Source organism: Cryptomeria japonica, chromosome 2, assembly GCF_030272615.1.
Source record: "Cryptomeria japonica chromosome 2, Sugi_1.0, whole genome shotgun sequence".
NCBI lineage: Eukaryota > Viridiplantae > Streptophyta > Pinopsida > Cupressales > Cupressaceae > Cryptomeria > Cryptomeria japonica.
This window is the reverse complement of record NC_081406.1, coordinates 430,799,655-430,807,779: the sequence shown is the minus strand read 5'-3', so window position 1 is coordinate 430,807,779 and position 8,125 is coordinate 430,799,655. Positions and strand designations below refer to the sequence as shown.

General features: G+C 58.2%; 1 non-coding gene across 1 annotated transcript; it reads left to right on the top strand.

The window, feature by feature from the left end:
• Nucleotides 1–347: 347 nt before the first annotated feature.
• LOC131873801 (5S ribosomal RNA) lies at nt 348–466 on the top strand. Its single transcript, XR_009371691.1, has one exon. It is a non-coding gene; the product is annotated as a 5S ribosomal RNA (ribosomal RNA).
• Nucleotides 467–8,125: the final 7,659 nt, after the last annotated feature.

Here is an 8,125-nt window from a genome sequence, read left to right as displayed (position 1 = left end):
GTGCACCCGAGGCGCCCCGAACATGCACCAAGGTGCACTCGGCCCACATGTGAGCGCAGGTCATTGCGCCCGAGGTGGTGTGTGGGCACCGCGTTGCAGACGGGACACTGCACGCACTTGGGCGGGTCGGGTGCGCACACGACGCCCCGTCCCGGTGCATGCACGTAGGCCGACCTGGGTGCACACCTGACGCCCTAGCAAGGTGCGCACACCCGGGCAGGGCTCACACTTGGCGAACGGGGCGCACTTGGTGAGGGAGGGTGTGCACCTCGACGGGGGTGGGTGGCCGGGGTGGATTCGCACGTGGGTCGCGGTTTGCTAAGTACACACTGCGACAAGCTCATAACGGGTGCGATCATACCAGCGTTAGTGCACCGGATCCCATCAGAACTCCGCAGTTAAGCGCGCTTGGGCCGGAGTAGTACTGGGATGGGTGACCTCCCGGGAAGTCCCGGTGTTGCACCCTTTTTTAGTTTTTCGCCGGGCGTCGCAATGCTATTTGAATTAACCTTTTGTCCGTTTGCGTTCTCGTCGGGGCCGGGCCGGGCCGGGGTGCGGTGCCCGCACTACCGCGCGCGCGGGGGCGACACCGAGCGCGCACCCGAGGCGCCCCGAGCACACAGGCCACGGTGCAACCCGGGCGTTGTGCGCGCACCCCGGTGCGCCCGAGGTGCTCCGCGCGCACCCCGGTGAAATCGGTGTGCACCTCGGCCAGTGCGCGCTCGGTCGAGTCGCACACGTTGGCCAAGGTGCACGGTGATGTTTCTTACTCTAAGGTTCCACACCAGACGCCCGGGACAGGTGAGCGAAGCTGGGCGGGGCCGGGTGCGCGCCCGGGGCAGGTGCACGCAGCTGGAGAGAGCTTTGCAGCGCACCAGAGGTGGGCACCTTGGAGCACACTTCGGAGCGCACCAATGATGCGCTCCACTCAAAAGTTTCCTGAAGAGGCAAAAAAAGTTGAGATTATAGAATTTCCCACTTGAGAGATTGTAAAAAAAAAAATTTTAAATGAAGGAAACGCGGGTGCCAAGGTGTGCGCGCCCGGGTGCGCAGCCCAGCCAAGGTGTGCGCACCAAGGCGCCCACCCTGGCGAAGGTGCACGCAAGGTGCGCACCGAGGCAAACCGGACAATTAACCCAACTTTCGACTTCGCGCGCACCTGCGCACCTTGGAGCGCACTTCGGAGCGCTCCTTGGTGCGCACCAATCTTGGGCACCTCGGAGTGCACCATGGCGCCCACCAAGGTGCGCACCCAGGGCAAACCGAGCTCCGACTTCGTGCGCACCTTGGAGCGCGCGAAAGGTGCACACCATGGCACCCACCATGGAACCCGATTACCCGAAAACCACCGCACCGTCGATGCTCGCGACAGTCATGCCGTGAGAGAGTGCACCGTGCACGCGACCGAGTAAGGCCACTCAGAGACATCCATTTCCCAGGCATATGCCCCCTACGCACTTTTGGTGGTGCACCCCGCACGAACAATCCCGCCTCGACCAGCCTGAACAATTCCTCTCTCGAAGGAAGGCCTTGGCCTTAATCGTCCACGACAAACAGCTCGACGAGGCATGAAGCACCCACGAGAGCCGGAGCATGACGATGCAGAGTCTCGGTTCACAGGAGCCTGGGAAGAACATCCCGTACGGAACCCTTTACCCGAAAACATCCGAACCGCACATGCTCGCGACAGTCCTGCCGTTAGAGAATGCACCGTGCACACGACCGAGTAAGGCCACTCAGAGACATCCATTTCCCAGGTATATGCCCCCTACGCACTTTTGGTGGCACAACTCGCACGAACAGTCCCACCTCGACCCTGTAAACAAGCTTTTTTGCCTCGAAGAGTTCGTCGGAGACGAAGAAGCAACCTTCAGTGCAACCGTAGCACTCTTTTGTGCAACCGCCCAAACAACGCCCCCTCTACCCTCTGTCGAAACACTCGGCATTGCTGCTCCCTAAGGTGAGCTTCTCCTCATAGGCAATTCCGCTCTTATCCGGTCACGTTTGTGTGCCCGAATTTCGCAAGGCAACCTCCATGGGACATGGAAAAGACTCGAGAAGAGAGCTCGCTCACGGGAGAGAGAAGCCAAGGAGACCACGAGAGTGCTGAGAGTGGGACAGCGCTGAATAGGCGGGAGAAGCCTGCGCGTATAAACGGAGATATATATCCAATTGCAACGAAGGAACGTGCCAAAGATCGAGAACAATGGCAGAAATGCTAGTAACGTGCACTTCGGGACCAACGCATCACCGAAAGACAACCGCCAAACATCGAAAGAGTCGCGATGCTCCGCAACCTACGTGCAAAGCGGTCGCACACCGGGTAAGGGAGTGAGAGCCCCAAACATAGCTGGGCGAGGCGCTCACTCCGCTTTTTAACATCTCGTTAATACCGCCAAGGAAATGGCACAAGCACACACACACAAGCATCCTCGGAAGAGGACAGTTCGAGTGACAGGTCAAATCCAAGAGTTCCAAAGACTACCTCCAGGAACAATTGGGAACAAGACCGATTACAAGTCGTCGAGTCTGTTACTGGGTGAACAGGAGATGCGCACAGGAAATCGATCAGCCCTCACAATGGCCCAAGGCCAGAGATCGGACTGCTACGATTTACCCCAACAATCATCGTGCCACTCTTCGCAGAGAGGTGATAGACGCCAACGAGCCCGCGCATAGCAATCGAGGTGTAAAAAGGGCGTTGAAGGCAGGAAGCCTGGACGAAAGAGGCTACGAGGTCACCTCGAAGCGGTCTAAGAATCGGGCGCACTTGGGGCGACTACCAGTGCCAGCCCCTTATCCCGCGGTGCGTCCGACACAGAGAAATTTCCAAGGCGGCCAAGGAGCCTCCCCGCATAGCAATTGGGGTGTGAGGTTACGGATGCAGCATTGATAGCAATCGAGGTGTGAGGCGAAGGATGCAGAAGTGAGAGCCGAGGGATGTAGCAGAGATAGCAATCGGGGTGTGTGATGCAGCAGAGATAGCAATCGAGGTGTGCGGTGGGAAGGGCCCAACAGCCAGATGCATGAAGGGACGGATGCAGCAGTGATGACAACCAGGCTGTGAGGAGAGGAGGGATGCAGCCAAGAAAGCAATCAGGGCTTGAGGCAAGGGATGCAGCACGGATAGCAATCATGTTGTGAGGCGAGATTACAAAGGCTAAACGTGAGAGGCTGCAGGGTCGACTCAGAGAGGTCTATGCATGTGAGAGGCTGCAAGCAAGGTCGACTCGGAGCGGTCTATGCATCGGGCACGCTTGGGGCGACTACCAGTGCCAACCCCTTATCCCGCGACGCTTCCGACAAAGAGAACGTTCCAAGGCGGCCGAGGAGGTTACCAGCCGAGGGATGGCAGTAGTAGCGATAACAGGTATAGTTCCGTGGCGGCCGAGAAGACTCATCGCATAGGAATCGGGATGCGAGGCGAAGGATGCGGAGGGAAGGCCCCTACGGCTAAACGGAAGAGGCTGCAGGGCCGCCTTGGAATGGTCCAAGCGTCGGACGCGATTGGGGCGACTACCAGTGCCAACCCCTTATCCCGTGATGCGTCCGATACACAGATAGTTCCGAGGCGGCTGAGGAGCCTCACCGCATACCAATCGGGGTGCGAGGCGAGGGATGGGATGAGAAATCCCCAACGGCTAGACGGAAGAGGCTTCAGGGCCGCGTCGGAATGGTCCGAGCATCGGACGCGCTTGGGGCAACTACCAGTGCCAACCCCTTATCCCGCGATGCGTCCGATACACAGATGGTTCCAAGGCGGCCAAGGAGCCTCACCGCATAGCAATCAGGGTGCGAGGCGAGGGATGGGGCGAGAAGGCCCCAACGGCTAGACGGAAGAGGCTTCAAGGCCGCCTCGGAGTGGTCCAAGCATCGGACGCGCTAGGGGCGACTACCAGTGACAACCCCTTATCCCGCGATGCGTCCGATAGGAAGATGGTTCCAAGGCGGCCGAGGAGCCTCACCGCATAGCAATCGGGGTGCGAGGCGAGGGATGCGGCGAGATGGCCCCAAAGGCTAGACGGAAGAGGCTGCAGGGCTGCCTCGGAATAGTCCAAGCATCGGACGCGCTTGGGGCGACTACCACTGCCAACCCCTTATCCCGCGATGCGTCCGATACACAGATAGTTCCGAGGCGGCCGAGGAGGTGGGGGATGCGGCGAGATGGCCCCAACGGCTAGACGGAAGAGGCTGCAAGGCCGCCTCGGAATAGTCCAAGCATCGGACGTGCTTGGGGCGACTACCAGTGACAACCCCTTATCCCGCGATGCGTCCGATACACAGATAGTTCCGAGGCGGCCAAGGAGCCTCACCGCATAGCAATCGTGGTGCGAGGCGAGGGATGCAGCGAGATGGCCCCAACGGCTAGACGGAAGAGGCTGCAGGGCCGCCTCGGAATGGTCCAAGCATCGGACGCGCTTGGGGCGACTACCACTGCCAACCCCTTATCCCGCGATGCGTCCGATACACAGATAGTTCCAAGGCGGCCGAGGAGCCTCACAGCATAGCAATCGGGGTGCGAGGCGAGGGATGCGGCGAGAAAGCACCAACGGCTAGAGGGAAGAGGCTTCAGGTCCGCCTTGGAATGGTCCAAGCATCGGACGCGCTTGGGGCGACTACCAGTGACAACCCCTTATCCCGCGACGCGTCCGATACATAGATAGTTCCAAGGCGGCCGAGGAGCCTCACCGCATAGCAATCGGGGTGCGAGGCGAGGGATGCGGCGAGAAGGACCCAACGGCTAGACGGAAGAGGCTTCAAGGCCGCCTCGGAATGGTCCAAGCATCGGACGCGCTTGGGGCGACTACCAGTGACAACCCCTTATCCCGCGACGCGTCCGATACACAGATAGTTCCAAGGCGGCCGAGGAGCCTCACCGCATAGCAATCGGGGTGCGAGGTGAGGGATGCGGCGAGAAGGACCCAACGGCTAGATGGAAGAGGCTTCGGGTCCGCCTCGGAATGGTCCAAGCATCGGACGCGCTTGGGGCGACTACCAGTGACAACCCCTTATCCCGCGACGCGTCCGATACACAGATAGTTCCGAGGCGGCCGAGGAGCCTCACCGCATAGCAATCGGGGTGCGAGGCGAGGGATGCGGCGAGAAGGACCCAACGGCTAGACGGAAGAGGCTTCAGGGCCGCCTCGGAATGGTCCAAGCATCGGACGCGCTTGGGGCGACTACCAGTGACAACCCCTTATCCCGCGATGCATCCGATACACAGATAGTTCCAAGGCGGCCGAGGAGCCTCACCGCATAGCAATTGGGGTGCGAGGCGAGGGATGCGGCGAGAAGGACCCAACGGCTAGACGGAAGAGGCTTCAGGGCCGCCTCGGAATGGTCCAAGCATCGGACGCGCTTGGGGCGACTACCAGTGACAACCCCTTATCCCGCGGCGCGTCCGATACACAGATAGTTCCAAGGCGGCCGAGGAGCCTCACCGCATAGCAATCGGGGTGCGAGGCGAGGGATGCGGCGAGAAGGACCCAAGGGCTAGACGGAAGAGGCTTCAGGGCCGCCTCGGAATGGTCCAAGCATCGGACACGCTTGGGGCGACTACCAGTGACAACCCCTTATCCCGCGACGCGTCCGATACACAGATAGTTGCGAGGCGGCCGAGGAGCCTCACCGCATAGCAATCGGGGTGCGAGGTGAGGGATGCGGCGAGAAGGACCCAACGGCTAGACGGAAGAGGCTTCAGGGCCGCCTCGGAATGGTCCAAGCATCGGACGCACTTGGGGCGACTACCGTTGCCAACCCCTTATCCCGCGATGCGTCTGATACACAGATAGTTCCGAGGCGGCCGAGGAGCCTCACCGCATAGCAATCGGGTTGCGAGGCAGATTATTGGGAAGGGAACCCCCTGGGATGCGGCTCAAGCAGTGCCCAAAGGGACTGGAATGCGGAATCACATCGAGAGACCCAAATGCTATACGAGGGCTCAAATCGAATTATCGATTTGGCCACGACATGGACGCATCGGAACGACTACCTTTGCCGAATCACTCGCAATTGCATCCATACCAAAACCAATAGACATTTCCGTTAGAGCCCTCGCATAGCATTCGGGAATCTCGCATGCCCCTCTAAATCGACCAATGCTGGCGCTCAATGAAAATCCGAGCGCTACCACCGTTCGAGCGCCAGCATTGGTCGAGTTAGAGGGGCACGGGGGAGAATGCTCCAGTCAACACCTCCCCTATTGTAACGGGTCTGCATTGGGCAGAATACTTGCACAGATTTTGGATCGGGTCCAGCCTTAGTGGGGTTCCATTTTGCATCGGAACTCTTTCTTTTGCATAGCCGACATGGAGTTGGTGTTTCGCACAGCCGACTTAATTCATTTCATCGGCGGGGCCGATATGTTTTATTTCTTTGGCGGGGGCCGACATGGGACTTGGCCGATGTTCTTCTTAGCGCGGACTTAACTCATATGAGTCCGGACCTACATGGGCGCTAATTTTTCATTGGCGGGATTTCTTTTGGGCCGGCCCTATCCGCCCAACGGCTCTTTTATTTTGGGTCCGACCCTCCCGTATATAAGATGAGCGGGATGCTCATTCTTGGCAATCGGAATCGGAAGCAGAGGCAGAAAGCGATCGAGCATTCTGCAGCGAGCAGACGAGCAGACAGATGCGAGTTTTCGGCGTCGCAAGTCTGAGTGCGAACATTGCAGCGAGGGACTTTATTACTCAGGCGAGCATTGGGGTCTTGTGACTTGGCGATCTGGCACCTCGGGGAGCTAACTGGTTCTCCTCTCGAGCGAGCCGATCCCAGTCTGAGTCGAAGGGACTCTTTGTAACTTGTCCGAGTCAGATTGGCTGGCTGGGCAAACCATTTGGGGGCGACCGGTATTTCTCAATACCGAGTTCTATCCAGCATTGTAATCTTTGAGGATAATAATAAAGGATATGGGCACCTCGCCCCACCTTTGAATGTTGTGTTGTCTATTTTATTCCGCATTGCATCCTGTATCCTTTTATGCATTCTGGGAGCAAGTCGATCTGTAATTTCATTGTGCATTCCGCTTTAGCGCAATATTGGAAGGGACGAGGCGTAGGCCGAAGGTCTCTGACCTTGAACGGATCCGAGTCGGGTCGGGACTTGTCGGTGCCGCACAGGCTTAACTCCCGAAGCCCGTGACAGTTGGTATCAGAGCTTCGGATCAGATCCGGAGTCGTGCAGATCGAGAGATGGCAGATACAGATAGTCAGCATGAAGTGGAGGTCGTGCAACCTGAGAGTAAGGCTGCGAAGGTGTCTTCGAAGGGGAAAGATCCGAAGCACCGCGATTGGCTCCAAGACCATGAAAATCGACTCGAGGAGTTGGAACAGTCCGACCTCGAGGAGCGCATGATGGCAGAGTGGTCGAAGCTGGCGGAACAGATAGAGTCTTTGAGGGAAGAGATCCGCTTCCTCAAAGAGGGACAACAGATCTTCCATTCGTTGTTGCAGGGAGGAACGCATGGTTCTAAGGCAACTCGAGTTGGAACTTATGACGGTGAGCGCGACGACAAGGCACTTGATAATTTCTTCTGGGATGTTGAGGAGTACCTGTCGTGTGCACCGAAGACGTCTGATGAGGCACAGGTCAAGGATATTGCAACATACCTTACCGGCAGTGCGAAGCTGTGGTGGCGAACACATCAGGCAGATGAACGCGCTGGGAAGATGGTGAAACCGATCAAGTCCTGGGCTGACTTGAAGGCAGCGCTTCATGATCAATTCCGACCTGGGAATTCGGATTGGATCATCCGATCCAGGTTCGATGAACTCAAACATACTGGCACTATTCGAGAGTATGTCAAGGCATTTCAGGTGTTGGATTTGGAATGCACCAAGTTGAGCGACTTCGAGAAGTTATTCCTCTTCACTAAGGGTCTGCAACCCTGGGCGAAGGATGAGCTGAGGAGACAGAAAGTTCAGACTTTGGCCGAGGCGATCACAGTTGCGGACGGGCTGCTCGACTATAAGGGCGATGCAGGTAGGGGCTTTGGTGGAGCTCGAACAGACTACAAGAAGAACTTCCGCCGGAAAGAGAAGAAGGGAGGCGGACCTCCTTCTGATCCTAACGGGGAGCCCAGGAAGAAGAAACCGAAGAAGTCGAATGGAGAAGGCAACCCGAA